The sequence below is a fragment of the Stegostoma tigrinum genome, chromosome 37, assembly GCF_030684315.1.
Source record: "Stegostoma tigrinum isolate sSteTig4 chromosome 37, sSteTig4.hap1, whole genome shotgun sequence".
Taxonomy (NCBI): Eukaryota; Metazoa; Chordata; class Chondrichthyes; order Orectolobiformes; family Stegostomatidae; genus Stegostoma; species Stegostoma tigrinum.
This window is the reverse complement of record NC_081390.1, coordinates 9,570,003-9,587,483: the sequence shown is the minus strand read 5'-3', so window position 1 is coordinate 9,587,483 and position 17,481 is coordinate 9,570,003. Positions and strand designations below refer to the sequence as shown.

At 41.0% G+C, this 17,481-nt stretch overlaps 1 protein-coding gene across 13 annotated transcripts in view; it reads right to left on the bottom strand.

Annotated features, from left to right (window-relative positions):
• Positions 1-17,481, bottom strand: part of mapk8a (mitogen-activated protein kinase 8a) — a 118,313-nt gene that overhangs the window by 87,178 nt on the left and 13,654 nt on the right. Inside the window, exon 1 of one of the 13 annotated variants that reach the window (XM_048563439.2) lies at positions 15,376-15,469. The exons of 10 other annotated variants lie outside the window; for them this stretch is intronic. The gene's annotated coding sequence lies outside the window, so the exon portion shown is untranslated. Of the gene's footprint in view, positions 1-995; positions 1,109-15,375; positions 15,470-17,481 lie in introns of those variants that run through there. 2 more of the 13 variants (XM_048563440.2, XM_059640227.1) reach the window with 2 other exon arrangements.

Below are 17,481 nucleotides of genomic sequence, written 5' to 3'. Positions count from 1 at the left end.
TAACACTTAAGGCAGATATACAAATAGAAAGATACCTAGGCCAGCAGTATTTTCATAAATTAATCCTATTTGTCTCACTACAGATAATAGAGATGAATTCTCCAGCTTGAATTCCCTGGGCATATCTCTGCCCAGTTCTTTAATAGCCCACTTTCTCAAGAATATTATGACTGGTGATAATGATACAAATTGGCACAAATTAAACATTATGAAAATACCAAGAGAGTGTATTTAAATACAAGAGGACAACATGTTCAAAGATCTGAAATGAAGATAACAGCAAATACCGTCAGAATAGGAAATAAAACCTCTAGATCTTGAAACATACAATGTTTTAATGTGTTTATAGGAAATATGATGGGCTGCTCACACAAGAAAACATACAGAAAACTGCCACAAACAACTGAGTTTAAGTGACAAAGAGCAAAGTGGAAAAAAAGGTGAATATAAAAAGGGAAATAGAAAATACTTGAAATCTGACAAGAAATGAAACAGAACATGTTGGCAATGCTCAGCAAGTCGAGCAGCACCTGTTGAGTAAGAAACAGAGCAAACACTTCACGTCCATGTCTTTTCATCAGAAAACACATCCTCCAGTTGTGGCCAAAGCTTATTAAGCTGAAAAAGTGAGAGAGCTTCCTTCTCCACACATACTGCCACACCTGCCAAGTCCTTTCCAAACATTTTCCCATTCTGAAAAAAGTAAACCTTGCATAAAATGAATATGATTCAATTAGAAACAAAAACAGTCACCTTACCAATCTCTAAGATATTGTTCAATAGCTATGCTGAAATACTAAGCCCGTTTTCTTTGTATTATCTATTCTGGAAGGGGACGTATTTTTCAAAGGGAATAAAAAAGAAAAATATCCCGAGCCAAAGCAGAACTTAAGACTCATGTTTAAAAGATGGCTAATGTAAGGTTTGCATTTCAAGAAAGACACAATGAAAATTTTACTCGATTTGCTGCATCAAATACTCAAAAAACAGATTACCTTGTTAGTGGTGATGTGCATCAAGGCATGACATCTTGACTCAGGGGCAGAGAGGTTGGTACAAGTTAACATTACGATAGCACGTGACAGTTATAAGACTCCACATGTATTCACCTGCATAAGCCTGCGTGTAAAATTTAGAGAAATGCCACATTTTTCAGGACTCATCAGTAATTGATAAAGAAACAGCAGTATGAATGTGTAATATTACTGAATATTGGCTTTTATGGATTGTACCTACAAGCACAAGCTCACAACACTAAACCTTCCACTGTTGCTCTTTAGATCAACATGCTTTCTTCAAATTGTCACCCTTTCCTCTCAGATAGACTTGGGCAATGATCATAGAACAACACAGCACCACGCATGAGGAGGCCATTCAGCCCAATACGTCTGTGCCAGTTATTTCAAACAGAAATCCAGTTAGGTTCACTTCCCTGCTCTTCCCCAATGTTGAGCAGTGTTCTTTCCAAGGAGCTACCCCGAATCCGTTACCAAGGTTACCAATGAATATACCAGGATAGCACACCAAAACTTTAAATGATATGAGATATAGAGTAAGTTTTCCCTCAAGTCATTTTGGGTTTTCTTTTGCCAATCACCTTAAATCTGCACCCTCTGGTTATCAACATTTCAACCATTTTGACATAATGAGCATTTAGTATTGAGTGCACTTCGAAGTGGAGAATTCAGAAAAAAATGCTGAGCAACACAGTTGTTCAGTGATGAGCACCGCTGTCTCACAGCACCGGGGAACCGGGTGCAATTCCAGCCTCGGGCTACTGTGTGTGGAGTTCACACATTGTCCGCGTGGGTTTCCTCTGTGCACTCCGGTTTCCTCCCACTGTCCAAAGGATATACAGGTTAGGTGGACTGGCCATGCTAAGTCGTCCAAAGTGTCCAGGGATGTGTAGACTAGGTGGGTTAGCCATGGCAAAGGCAGGAGACAGGGCTGGGTGGGATGCTCTTTGGGTGGTTGGTGTGGACTCGATGGACCAAATGGCCTGCTTCCACACTAAAGGTATTCTATGTCTGTCTAAATATATTATCGTAGTATTCAAAATAAAACTGAAAAAAAATACAGTCGAGGAGGTAAAACCTCGAGTTTGTCAGTAGCATCAGGGAATAGACTACACAAACTGCTCTTTGAGTGGGTAAACAGACTGAACTGGCCTCATTTTATGCTACGACTATTTCGATGTTAGTTTAAAAGAAAACACTTTGTAAGAGAAATGACAAAGCAGAAATATATATAAACCACATCTACATTATAGAGATCATGTGTTAACTGGAACAGGGATAACTGCATGAATGTTTAAGCCTTCAAGGCAATGTAGGCAATTGAAAGTCAACCTTTTAAAACATAAATCAGTCAAGTCGAAGGCTCCATTCCCTGCACTTATAAATACACAAGAGAAAACAAGGACAACAGTTCACATATCCACAAGATATTAATTTGTGTACTTCAACACTGACTCGCATAAGCTTTACCCTTATGGCAAATATCTGAATGAACAAAACTGATAAGACACTTACCGACGACATTTGACACTGCCAATAACAATGCTAAATGTTGTAACGGAAGGCAATCCCGCACCATAAATTTCCCAGCACAGACTAGCCACATTACAACTAAACTCTGAGGGTACTTGCTGCAGGATTTATTACACTTTAGAATCATAATTACAGACATGGCCCAGCTTGTGCCACTGAGGTACGGCACTTTGTCCATATTCAGAAATTTAGCCTGTTTAATTTTCAACTATTGAAGCTATCATTTAACACAATGGAAATGGATTACAGACCCAGGAGTTATTCTGAAAATATGTCTGCACACATCACAGCCCACTGTTTATTTTCAAGTTCATTTTACAACATCATATAATGTTTATATAGCATTTAATTAGCTAGATCTGCCTTGACTTTGCTTGAAATTCAATGTTAATGTTACCTTATCACAGTGTGAAAGTCCAATGCAAGTTGGCCTGTATAAATCTGTTCAGAAGTAGTGCTTTAGGTAAGGCTTGTAAATGTTGTGGATCAGAGCTGTGACATTAAACACGTTTGAACAATTGAATTTTTCTCAAAAAAAACTGTCACAAAATCAGCTATAGAAGTTACATCTTGTCAGAACTGATTTTTAAATGAATGTTAACTGCAGAATTCCACAAATAAATAAGTCACATACTGCTGCTCAAACGAGTGGAAGGTACTGTGAGAATTCAGAGAAACATACTTTACAATATATTAAATTTGTCACGTTCATAATTACACATTGCTTTTACGATACTAATAGTACTCCATAACTCTGTCATGAACTAATTGTATTGTCGTCTCAATTTAGCATTTGCTATCCAGTGAATTTCTTTTAAGTAGTACTTGATAACTTAACCCTCAATTCAAATTGCAAAATCATTAGTTTCATCAAGCCTTCCAGCACCAGCTAATGGAACCATATATTTCCTGGAATGAGCTGAACTACATTTGCAAAAGACTTTTTTAAAATTAAAACAGTATTGCTTGCAACAGGTTGGAGAAGCCTGCCAGAAATGTTAGAGTGCAAAATGGTCAGTTACATATCTATGCTTCAAAACAATGCTGTTTCTAAAAAGTGAACAGGCCTACCTATCTACCCACAACATCAAAGTTATGCAGTAACTACGGCAAGTCTCTTGATCAGAAGATCACAATCTAAAGAATGTGTGAAGGAGTCAGAGAGAGATGACTCGGCAACAATGCCACTTCAAAAAGTGACTTCTATGCAGCTTTTTAAAGGATTGGTGGAATAAAAAACAGTTGAATGTGGCTGAGAGTTTAATTGAGCACGAATGATCTCTTGCAGCACTTTGATGAATTTCAGGAAGTAATAAGCACCGCAACGCATTTTCCAAGAAATACTAAAATGAAAGTGCAATGCATTTACAGAAAGAGATGTGACAGTTCTGCAGTAATGCTTGGTGAGAAATACTAACCCATTTCATTTACTGGTGCTAAGCAAACACGGGCATAACAACTGAAAGCACAGCATTTAATTCTAACCAATAAGGCATGTTATCAAATTTAGATAGCTATCTATTCCCTATCCTTGGGAAGGGACACAAACAACTTGTATGACAATATACCCATTCTTTATAATGTTTTTTTTATTCATGAGTGATGTGTGGGCATTCCTGGCTGGGCAAGCTTTTTTATTGCTAGTCCTCAATGACCCTTCAGAAGATGGTGGTGAGCTGACTTCTTGAACGACTGCAGTCAGACTCACAATGCGCTTAAGTGAAGGAATTCCAGGATTTTGTTCCAGCAACAGTAAAAGAATGGCAAATCATTTCCAAGGTGATGAGTGGCTTGGAGAAGAACTTAGAGGTGGTGGAATTCCCACGCATCTGCTGCCCTTGTCCTTCTGGATGGTTGTGGTCATGAGTTTGGAAGGTGCCACCCGGGGATCTTTCTTTTGAGATTCCATTGTAATTATTTGAACTGAGTGGCTTGTCTGATCGTTTCAGAGAGTCTTTGAAAGGCAACCACATTGCAGGGTGTCTGGAGTCCCATATCGGTCAGACTAGGTAAGAGTTAGGTGAACTAAATGGGTTTTTCTGACAGTGGTTTCACAGTCATCATAGAATCATTTGACTCTTCATTCCATATATTTATTGAATTCACACTCCACCATCTATCGTGGTGGGATTCAAATCTGAGTCCCTAAAACATGAGTTTTTGGATTAATAGTCTAGCAATATCACTACCTCTCCCATTTTTTTAAAGTAAAGAAATCATCACGTTCCAAAAATATTGCCTCAGCAACAAATCTGATCATCCTAAGATGTGATGAATCCTGGCAGCTTCCCAAATATTACTAAGTTACTACTATGCTGCTGTTCGTGCAATTTTGTGACATAAAAACATATGGAAAAAATAGTCCAAGTTGTTGAAGAAATGAGACCAACTTTGAAACGCAAAATGCTCACTTATTCTTGAGCAAAGTGGCAGATTTTCATCACCTATATGCCCCTGCTTCAGATAAGTTGGCTTGCACCTCTTTAACCAGATCCTACAAAGAAAAATGCAAGTCACATGCTTCTCAAGTAGCATAACGTCCCAATAGGTTTCCGCAAGGAAGTGATGAACACTGAACAGCTGGTTGGGGTACTAAGGCAACATGGAGACAGTTGCCAACAAGTGATTTTCAAATCTGTTCCAGTGGGAAGGCCCATCACTAGCTGAAATCTCTGTTTTCGCGATAGTGGGGAAGAACGTGCACAGAGCATACACTAAATAGGAACCAGAAAAATGGAGGATAAAGTAAACTACATACCCCGGAAAATATCAAACACTTTAAAAAGGAGAAGAGCAGCCAAAAATGCATTAAAGAAAATAAATTATGGAGGGGAAGGTGGTGGAATGGGGGTACCGGTTAGCTAGAGGATAGGTTCAATCACACCAAATCAGAAGATAAGACCTGACATCAAAACAAAAACATACTAATCTAATGCTGACCATGTTACCGTTTCTGATTGCACCAAAAAACAATTCTTTTTCCCCCCAACCCTGTCTGGCCTACATGTGACTCCAAACCCAATGTGACTGACGCTTAAGTACCCTCTGAAATGGATCAGAAAACTGCTCAGTTACATGCACGTTGTGATAAAGTCCAAATCAAGCAATGAGACTGGACAGACCGCCAGTATCAACCAAGGCACTGGAAATGACAGTGGACAAACTCAGCCATTTCAATCCCGCCCGCAATGTCTCCCTTGCTGACATCTGCAGAACTGGGAGAGCTCTCTCAAAGCAAGTCGAGCAATAGCCTGACATGCTCATGGAATTGTACAGAAGAAATGTACTGCTGAGGCCACATAAGGCTCTCGTCTCAAGACATTCGTGAGGCAACACAGGACATCACTCGGCAGCAGCAGAATGGTATTCAATAGTATTCAATCCATATTCTCACATCCAGCACATCCCCTACGCCAGCATTACCATCAAGCTCGCAGGTCATTCCACTTCATAACAGGATCAGCAGCAGGCACACCTAAAAACGAGGGATCAACCTGAAGTAGCTACAATACAGGACTTCTTGCATGATTAATGGCAGTGAGTTCATGCCATATACACGAGGCTAAGCAATACCAATCTGATCAGAGCTCTGCATTCCAACCTCATCCAGGTGGAGGTTCCAGAAGTATTTCTATCCAGAACAGCAGTGCAAAAGACAAAGCTGATATGCATGCACCCATCTTCAGTCACAGGTGCTGAGTGGATGATCCAGTTCAGCCTCCCGCTGAGGTCTCTAGCATCATGGATGCTGGTCTTCTACCAATTTGACTCACTCCATGTAATCTGAAGAAACAACTGAAGGCACTGCAAAGGCTATAGGCCCTAGAACATTCTGGTCACAATACTGAAGACATGAACCAGAGCTAGCCACACTCCCTGGCCAAGCAGAACATTGCCCAGGTATGTCCCAAGCACAGAACAAGGAGAAATCTGATTTGGCCAATTACCTTCCAATTTGCAGCACACAGCAGAAGAGTCATCCAAAGTCTTGTTAATCAGCATGTTTGGAAATAAATAACCTGCTCACTGACACACAGTTTGACTTCTGCCAGAGCTACTCAACATTTGACCTCATTGTAATGTTGGTCCAAACATGGGCAACACCGAATTCAAGGGGTGAGATGAGGGTCATCACCCTTGACTTCAAAAGGAGGGTTGGACTAAGTGTGGCATCAAGAAGCCCTAACAAACTGGAAGTCCAAAGCAATCAAGGAAAACCCTCTTCACCTCTCTGGAGTCAGATCTAGCTTGAAAGAAGATGGCTATGGTTATTGCAGAACATTCATCTCAGCCCTGGATATCTCTGCAAGAGTTCCTCAGGGTAGTGTCCTTGGCCCTACCATCTTTAGCTGCTTCAATTACCTTTCCTCCACAAGGTCAGAAATGGGGAAGTTTGTACAATGATCAGTACCATTCACGACTCATAACTGACACAGTCAGAGTCTGTGTGCAGCAATGCCTGGACAATACCAGGGCTTGAGCTGATAACACTCACACCACACACATTGTCAGACAGTGACCATCTCCAATCTAACCATTGCCCCTTGACATTAAATGCCATATCACAGACACGCACCAACCCCCCACCCGTCCCATCCCACTGTCATGAATGCTGGGGATTATCATTGACCCAAAATGAGCCAGACCAGCAATAAACATACTATGCCTACAAGAATAGGCCAGAAGCCAGGAATTCTGTGCTGAATGACTCACCTATCCACCCAATGCCTGTCCATGATCTCCAAGGAACAAGTCAAGAGCACCTTAAACATCTCTCCCTTCGACATTGATGTACAGCAACAGCAGTGTGTACCATTCTAGGTTGCACTGCAGTAAATCAAAATTCCATCAACAATATCTTCCAAATCTGTAATTTCTACCTTCTAGAAGGGCAAGCCACACGTTATCCCAAGTTTAAATTATAACCCCATTCCTTCACTCTCTCTGGAACATCCTCCCTATGGATGTACATTCACCAAGGATAGCAGCAGGAAAATTAAAGATCAATGCTACATGATGACGTAGCCACCAACGCAAACATCTCACAAATAAATTTTAAAAAGACTCATCCTTCCTTCCATTACAGGGACCCTTAATATATTGCTATAAAGGGTCACAGCATATGCAATGACAGGGTAATTTATGATACTCATATCAGTAGAGTGAGGAGATCAGACTAAATATAAAGAAAGCAATAGCGAGTTTTGAGAAGATTTGTAACTCAGGTTGAGGTTCTGGATAAATAGAAAGCGGGACATAACACCAGCGCTTCGGAGGCTCACTGATGATGTTACCTAGAATGGTGACGAAATGTCTGAAAACTAACCTTCCAGCTCAGCGAGCAAACTCACATCCAAAAGAAAGCAATCTTAGACACTATACTAGACTGCTGTATTCAGTAACCTGTAAACATACAGATGTTTAAAAAAAGTACTGTAAGGAGAGGCCTTAGTTAAATAACCACCAGCACTCTAGAATGTAGGTGTAGACACCCACAGCTCAAGGACACCAAGATAAATTGAACTATGCAGACAGCTCTGTTAGTCTAAACTAAAGCTGAACAGGAATTAAGTCAGTAATATCAGCGATGCCAAGGGCAGCCTTGGCGATAGATCAAACATGATAAAATGAGAAGAAATTCATTGAACCAAGGTGCTAACAAGGTTAGAGTTGGAGTTGAAGTCAGGTACGCAGGCACTGCTGGGCTACGTTCTGAACAGTTCAACGCCAGAACTACCTTAGATAACTAAAGATGATCATATAATCTAATGCCAACATGCTTTGCCGGATAAATTTCACGTCTGCCCAAAGTTACTTAATCTTCAAAAGTTGGATATTTCGGTGAGGTCCCTTTAAATGGCCATCTTGAATTCAAGATAAAGCACCCTACACCACAAACTGCGCTACAGCTTTTTCTTTTACTTGTACAACAGTGCAGTGAAATACAAGAAACAAGCACTGCCAGTGGCAAGGTAGATTCTTATTAACACAAACAAATCTAAAGTGCATGCTTCATTTTGGTTAAAGTGATAACATTAATACACTATGCCAATTTAATCAAGCTCATGTATGCTAATTAAGATCATTAAACATTTGTCTACCCATACAATTAAAAACTGCAAGTCCCGCAGCCATTAACACAACTGTGAATCTCAATGTACCATATGAAAGCCTCTTATCTTTGCCATTTGAAATGCTAATGTATAATCATACATAAATTGAGAATTCATTGATGAAAATTTAATCTATAAATAGTAACAAAACAGATGTTAAGGAAACAAAGCTGCATGTATATAGCCCCATTCACATCCTCATGGCATCCCGAAGTGCTTCACAACTAATACTTTATCCGTAGTCCCCATATTCACGCTGCCATCTGCACGTATCAACAAGCACAGTATAAGTGAATGACTCAAGGATTTTTTTCGGTGATATTGGTTGAATTAGCAAGGCTGGCCAGGTCACTGAGAATGATCCATACCTTAAAAGTATCCATTAAACTGGAAATGCAAAAGGGCTTGCTATACGGTGAAAATTTACAGCTTGCTTATTAAAAACAATTCCAAACTAATGAATAAGATATACGACTGGCCATCCTAAATATTAATACTTCAGGGTCACATACAGTTTTTAAAACAGCTCAAAAATAGTTACAAACTGCAAAAATATAGCAAAACAAAAAGCAACTTTACATTTTGTTGGATTATTTATTTATGAAGAGGGTCATTTGAAACACAGGGGTGCTCAACTGCAGCTCATCATTGGCATAAAGTCCAAAATGAAAGAGACTGTTTAAAAGTAGGTCCAGGGACTAGGTTAGAGAGGCATTCATACCAGCCAACTGACTGCCCCTTATCTGCAATTACATATGTGCCCTTGCGAGAGCGAGCACGAGAGCGCGCGAGCGCATCACAGGCATACACTGCTTTATCACCCCTTCCAAATCCATTTTGATTAGTCTCTTCCATCACCTCCTTGCTCTCAAATGGTTTACATTACTCTTAACAGACACTGTATGCAACTACTTAATTGGCTACACCGATATTTTATTGGTGGGTTTTAGTGCTTAGAAATGGGGAGAAAAAGAGTGACAGTGATTTTAGTGGCAAAGAAGAAATGAAAGGAAAGGGGTGGTCAGAGGGTAAGATTACTTTAATCTTCTGTTCCAACTCCATTTGATTAGTCCCCTCACTGCCTAGCTACCTCTCCCTCACCTTTGATGGTGCACATTGCCCTTAATAGGCTTTACATGTAAATTAACCAAATTGGAAAACACAAGTCACTTACTCGTGGTGAATAATAGATGAGAAAAAAAACCAGGTGATTTGGTGGTTGGTGAAAAAAACAGTTGTAAGTAAGAGCTTCTGGATACCTGGAAGGCGGGGGGTGGGGGGGGGGGGGGGAGATAAAAAATGAAATCAGGGCTAAGTTTATGCCTCCTGCCCAGCTTCCAGTCTCAACCACATTTTTCCCCTTGTAATCTGCAGAAACCTTCCCCTCTTCTTTATCTCAGCATTCAGAAGCATATTGGACAGACGGGCTAGTGTTCAAATGCTTTTGATGTGATAGAACACCTTGTAAAAGCAACTACAGGCGAGTTGAACACACCAGAACATACAAGATGAAATTCCTGGCCTGTACCAAACTGAACAGTGTGCTTTTGGAATCTCTCAGGGAGAAAAAAAAGAGAGAAAAAAAACAGAAAAAAAAACTTCAAGAACCTAGAGTAACCCGTTGGAAGGCACCTCAGGTATTGAGCACAAATAAAATGATTGTATGTGAACTTAATCACAGCAGAATATTCAGAAAACTGGCTCAGTTTTAGAAGAATGCCAGCACTTAAAGTTTGAGCATTTTAGAGAAGAAAATTAGAAATAACTGAACAAAAAGCAGCATTTTAAGGCCTTCCAGGTTAATAAACAGTTAAGGATAACACAACTCTGGCAAGCTTACTTTAAACAGCAATACCTGCAAATATAGTACGACCAGTGAAAAAGGGCACACTGTATCAGAAACTAACAATACTCTCTCTTTTAGGCAAGAAATTTTAGTTATATATGTATTTCAGTTTCTCCACAGCAAGAAACTTCACACAAAGTCCATCAGCATAACATTGAAACATTGATGATTTATTCTTAGCAAGGCATCGTCACTTCATACAGTCAGCGCATAGTAGAAACATCATCCCCTGCCTCAAAGATTAACAGACCACTTTTTGGCCCAAATTAAAAAGATGCAGGATGTCTCTCTCAAATAAAGGAAAAAACTATCTACACTGAAATTAAGTGTAAAATAGTGACATAAAAATAAACTCAGTGTGGAAGTGGTGACACAGTCACATTGAATTAATTTGAATGAACAACTGATTTTTAAAATAGTTTGTTACTCACTCACCATCAGATCTTAAATCTCAGAATGCTATCTTGCACATCAATTGAATCCTAAGTTCAATACAAACAAAGGTGATTTGTACAAGTGTACTTTTCAACATTCTGCACTTAACTGAAGCTCCTGCAGACCGTGTGAACTTCCAGCTGCTCTCAAACCCAAAGATCCTCCCTTGCTGCTATCTCCAGCATCCAACAAAACAGCTTTGAATTATTGGCTTCAGATGAAAACTGGCTGCAATCCTACTGGCACTTATTAAAGACTCAAATATAATAATTGACTGTGATACCTTCATACTGGGTTACTTTTCTCCATTTATGTCAGCTGGCCGAAGTTCCGGGGTTCTTAAATTGTTAATTCATTACTTTCTTTTCAAGTTCCGCAGTTATTTGCTTTGCTAGATAAATCAAAAAAGCCAGATGCAAAGGCTTTTTTTATTCGCTTTGCAAACTTTGTTCGCATTTCCATTTCTCAGGTTCATTAATTCCACTCATGTCAGTAAGGGGCATTCTGTTCTTGTTGTTCACAATATCTCTCTCAATACTGAAGGGTTAAAGAGGAACCAAGAAGTTCAGAAAGTCTGAGGCCACTTATGGAACCTAAAATAAATGTTAATGATATGCACTATTTCAAACCTCTCTCCCATCTCTATCACCACTTAGTACATTATGCACAAAAGAAAAATCATTAAAGTAACATGAAGACCTGTGCCCCAGAACTTGCTACATCGCTCACCTAGCTGCACCAGTAGAGCTACAACACTGGCATTTACTAGACGATACAGAAAATAGCACTGGTACATGCTTTACGTAAAAAGCAGAATGAATCCAAGCCAGCCAATGACCACTTCAGGCTGCTCTCAGTCACAAAGTGAAGGAAGAGATCATCAGTGCTATTGAGCAGCAATAACCTGCTCAGGTTAGGTTTCACCAGGGCTAGCTCCTGGCCTCACTACAGCCTTGCAGCAAGTAAAAAAGAGCTGAACCTCAGAGCTGAGATGAGAGAGACAGGCTTTGACATCAAGGCTGCATTTGACTGGGTGTGGCATCAAGGGGCTCTAGCAAAACTGCATTCACACAAATTGGGGGGAAACCCTCCACTGGCTAAAGTCATACTGGCACATAGGAAAATGGTTGTAATTAATAGAAGTCAGTCATCTCAGCTCTAAGACATCTGTACAAGAGTTCCTCAGGATTGTGTCCTAGACCCAACCATCTTCAGCAGCTTTATCAATGACCTTCATTCCAACAAAGTCCAAATCGAGATATGCCCTAATCATTATTAAATGCTCAGTACCATTTGCAATGCTACAGACAATGAAGCTGTCCATGTTCAAATGCAACAAGACCTGGACAATATCCAGGCTGGGCCTGAAAAGTAGGCAACACAAATGTCAGGCAATGACCACCACCAATAAAACTACTACTTGCTGACATCCAAGAGTGTTGTCAACACTGAAGCCCCCACTATCAACATCCTAAAGATTTATCATTAACCAGAAATGGAGCTGGACTTGCCACAAAATAATGGCTACAAACAGCCTAGGAGTCAGATTCAGGAATACTACAGTGTGTAACTCACTACCTGATTCCCCAAAGCTTGCCCACCATCCACAAAAGTCAGAATGGGATGGAATACTCTCCACTTGCCCAAAGGAGTACAAATTCAGGAGCACCCAAGAAGCTTCATGCCATCTATGACAAAACAGCCCATGTGATAGAGTTGACGACTGGCTCCAGATTCAATCACCAATGTCCTGTGGCAGCAGCATTTACTATCAAAAAGATACAATGCAAAAATTGACTAAGGCTGCTTAGACAGCACCTTCTAAACCCACAACTATTACTATCTAGAAGGACAAGGGAAGCAGATACATGGAAACACCACCAATTGCAAGTTCCCCTCCAAGTGTCTCACAATCCCAACTTAGAAATACATCATTCCTTCGGTATTGCTGGATCAATACATGGAATTCCCTCCCTAATGGCATTGTGGGTCTACCTACAGCACATGGATGGCAATGGTTCAAGGAGGCAACTCACGACCACGTTTTCATGGGCAACCAGGGAAGGGCAATCAAAACTGGCCCAGCCAATGATGCCAACGTTCCACGAGTGAAGTAAAGAAACTGAGTTTTGGAATTCAGTGAAGGAAGTCTATACGGAAACACTTCTGTCAAAAAAAAAATCATAAAACTTCCCCAAAAACTTAAAACAGTGTATTGCATATGCATATTGTAAGGAAAAGATCAGAATCAAAAAAGCATGGTAATACAAGGGCAGACTCTAGAAAAAAGCTACACAAAACAAGTTACGTACTAAACAGGCCCACTTTAATTTTCAATACACTCCATGAGTATAAATATTTTATGGCTTCTCATACCAACAAAACCTTAAATATTATCCAGTGGTCACAGTCAATTAAAAAGTATATTATAACTCGCTAGTATATTATAACAAATAGCTGCTGCATGAACACAGAATAGTTGTGGTATCCCTACAATGCCAAGTCCCTGAATAGTAGAACAGATAGTTCCCTCACAGCGAGGAAAAAAAGTGTCAATGTTCCAAGAATAAAAACGGTTCTGCTGGATTAGAAATAGACTAGGAAAGAGAACAGACAAGAACAAGCGAAAACAGATATTGCTGACTGAAAATGTTTGATAAATACAGCAGCTGACTCAAGGCTGTACTCGCATACTGAAAAAAATTCCAATTTCTTTCCACAAATGTAGCAAAAGCTGAAAGTATAATGGCTTAGAGGCATCCAAGACTATTTACCATAGAATAAATCTAGCCTTGAATGAAACTGTCCCACTCTTTGATCTAGCACATTTGATCTAAACTGATATTAGCCAAGGTGAGGAGGTTTTTCCCAATAAAAGACACAGTGAATAATCTCAAATACACTGAAGCTGTTGGTACATGTCAGTCGAACACACACTACCACAATGACAGTACGGGCTCAACAACTGCAACGTGGCCCCCTAAGATCAGTTGAAGAGGTATTGTGTAGAACACTGAAGAGAAAACCCTTCAAGTCATTGTGTTGTTTACTAGGTGTCAGTGGTGCACAAAGATAATGCTGGCTGGGGCAAAGGTTATAAAATAGTGTAGAATGTTCACATACTATATGAAAAGTGAGGAGAGAAAGAATCTCTCTTTAATAAACCAAGATGTTCTTGCTGAAAAAGTGTTAGATGTTAAAAGACAAAGTTCCCCTAAAAATAGGTTAATTTTGACAAAACATAGATATGGCAATGTTGTCAAAACGTGTCAGAAGGAGGATGAGGTGATGCCATTATGTTGCATTCTGAAAGCAAACAGATTGCCTGCCTTAGAAAAGCTATTGTTGGCATCATTTCAAGTTAAAATAAAAAGCCACAGCCATAACAGTTTGCTTTATCAAATATTGAAAATTGGATCTCAAATACCCAGACAGCTCATTCTTAAATGTCACAGAAATGGTCAAAAACTTATTACAAATATTTGCCAAGCCTTTATTTTGAACCATAATTTTAAATACACAAGAATATATTCAGGTCAAACTGAACTACTACATGTTAGTACAGTTGTTTGTCTGTGCAAAGTGTAAAAATTTTGGTGAACTAAAACAACTCTGGTTTGATTTTTTCTGCATTTGTCAATGGTGCAACAGTTTGCCTTATTTACACAAAAAGCTTAAAAAGGTCTTCCAAACAATGTCCAAATTTATACAATGTTATCTACCCCATCTACTTAACCAGTCAAGGGATAAGTGCAGCATTAATACTCTCATGTTCACAAAATGTAGAAACAAAATTTGAGAATACTCAATTAGCTGCTCATCTATATCATTCAATCTTGATTTCCTTAAATAGCATCGTGCCTGTTTCAGTAGTACAAATACCATTTCAACACATTTGATCACTCCACACTTTCCTGATTCGATAACCTGCAACTCTAATTCTAAACCAGATGTTTCTCCATTTTTTTTAAAACTCGGAAGGACTCACAGGACAAATGGCACTGGCTGGGGTCTAATTCAAAGTTCCATTCTTTTGTCTATTGGGGCACATAGCAGCTGAGAATAAATTCTAATCATTAGTTTTGATTCAAGCCCAAATGACTGTGTGGACAAACAAATGAATATGCAACATAATTTGGCTAAATGTGAAGTTACACTCTTCAGTAAGAAAAGCCAAAAGGAAAAGTATTAGTTAAAATGGTTTTTTCCCTAATTTCCTAAAATTAGAAAATGCAGATGTACAAAAGGATGACTGTCTTTCTCCAAAGTACACAGGCTGGTGCAACAAGCCATTAAGAGGTCAAATGGTACATTGGCCTTCATTGCAAAAGGATTTGAGTTCATAAATAGGAATGTTTTACTGCAATTATACAGGGAGACCACAGCTAGAGTATCGCATGCAGTTTTGTTCTAAGCAAAAAAATATACTTGCTGTAGATGAAGTGCAGAGGAGGTTCATCTGACTGATACTGGAAATGACAGGACTGCTTCACTCGGAGCCGTTGGTTTGACTGAGCCTGTATTCACTGGAGTTTAGAAGAAGGAGATGAAGGCTATAAAATTCTAACAAGGCACAATAAACTAAATAATAAAATGTGAGGCTGGATGAACACAGCAGGCCAAGCAGCATCTCAGGAGCACAAAAGCTGACGTTTCGGGCCTAGACCCTTCATCAGAGAGGGGGATGGGGGGAGGGAACTGGAATAAATAGGGAGAGAGGGGGAGGCGGACCGAAGATGGAGAGTAAAGAAGATAGGTGGAGAGGGTGTAGGTGGGGAGGTAGGGAGGGGATAGGTCAGTCCAGGGAAGACGGACAGGTCAAGGAGGTGGGATGAGGTTAGTAGGTAGCTGGGGGTGCGGCTTGGGGTGGGAGGAAGGGATGGGTGAGAGGAAGAACCGGTTAGGGAGGCAACAAACAACTGCACCTCCCAGTCGCAAACCATTTCCACTCCCCCTCCCATTCTCTTGATGACATGTCCATCATGGGCCTCCTGCACTGCCACCATGATGCCACCCGAAGGTTGCAGGAACAGCAACTCATATTCCGCCTGGGAACCCTGCAGCCATATGGTATCAATGTGGACTTCACCAGTTTCAAAATCTCCCCTTCCCCCACTGCATCCCTCAACCAGCCCAGTTCATCCCCTCCCCCCACTGCACCACACAACCAGCCCAGCTCTTCCCCCCCACCCACTGCATCCCAAAACCAGTCCAACCTGTCTCTGCCTCCCTAACCGGTTCTTCCTCTCACCCATCCCTTCCTCCCACCCCAAGCCGCACCCCCAGCTACCTACTAACCTCATCCCACCTCCTTGACCTGTCCGTCTTCCCTGGACTGACCTATCCCCTCCCTACCTCCCCACCTACACCCTCTCCACCTATCTTCTTTACTCTCCATCTTCGGTCCGCCTCCCCCTCTCTCCCTATTTATTCCAGTTCCCTCCCCCCATCCCCCTCTCTGATGAAGGGTCTAGGCCCAAAACGTCAGCTTTTGTGCTCCTGAGATGCTGCTTGGCCTGCTGTGTTCATCCAGCCTCACATTTTATTATCTTGGAATCTCCAGCATCTGCAGTTCCCATTATCTCTGATACAATAAACTAAATGCCTGGTTGAGGACTCTAAAAACAGGGAACAGAGTCGCAGGATCAGGTTAGACTATTTTGAACTGGATGAAACATTACTTTACTCACAGGATACTGAACCTGTAGAATTCTCCACTACAGAGCGAGCTGTGGATGCCAAATCACTGAGCATAGGGACAAAAAGAATAAGGCATTGAGGTAGAAGATCTGCTCGAATGGCACAATGGGCTCAAAGGCCTGAATGGCCTACTCCTGCACCCAGTTCATGTGAGCTTTTGAATATTAAAACCTGGAATTGTCAGGTAAACATCGATATCAGGCTAACACAACAACAAAATGTGAGGCTGGATGAACACAGCAGGCCCAGCAGCATCCCAGGAGCACAAAAGCTGACGTTTCAGGCCTAGACCCTTCATCAGAGAGGGGGATGGGGTGAGGGTTCTGGAATAAATAGGGAGAGAGGGGGAGGCGGACCGAAGATGGAGAGAAAAGAAGATAGGTGGAGAGGAGAGTATAGGTAGGGTTTTGAGTGGTTGGAGGGGAAGAGCTGGGCTGGTTGTGTGGTGCAGTGTGGGGAGGGGACTAACTGGGCTGGTTTTGGGATGCGGTGGGGGAAGGGGAGATTTTGAAGCTGGTGAAGTCCACATTGATACCATTGGGCTGCAGGGTTCCCAAGCGGAATATGAGTTGCTGTTCCTGCAACCTTCGGGTGGCTTCATTGTGGCACTTCAGGAGGCCCCTGATGGACATGTCATCTAAAGAATGGGAGGGGGAGTGGAAATGGTTTGCGTCTGGGAGGTGCAGTGGTTTATTGCGAACCGCGCGGAGGTGTTCTGCAAAGCGGTCCCCAAGCCTCCGCTTGGTTTCCCCAATGTAGAGGAAGCCACACCGGGTACAGTGAATACAGTATACCACATTGGCAGATGTGCAGGTAAACCTCTGCATAATGTGGAAAG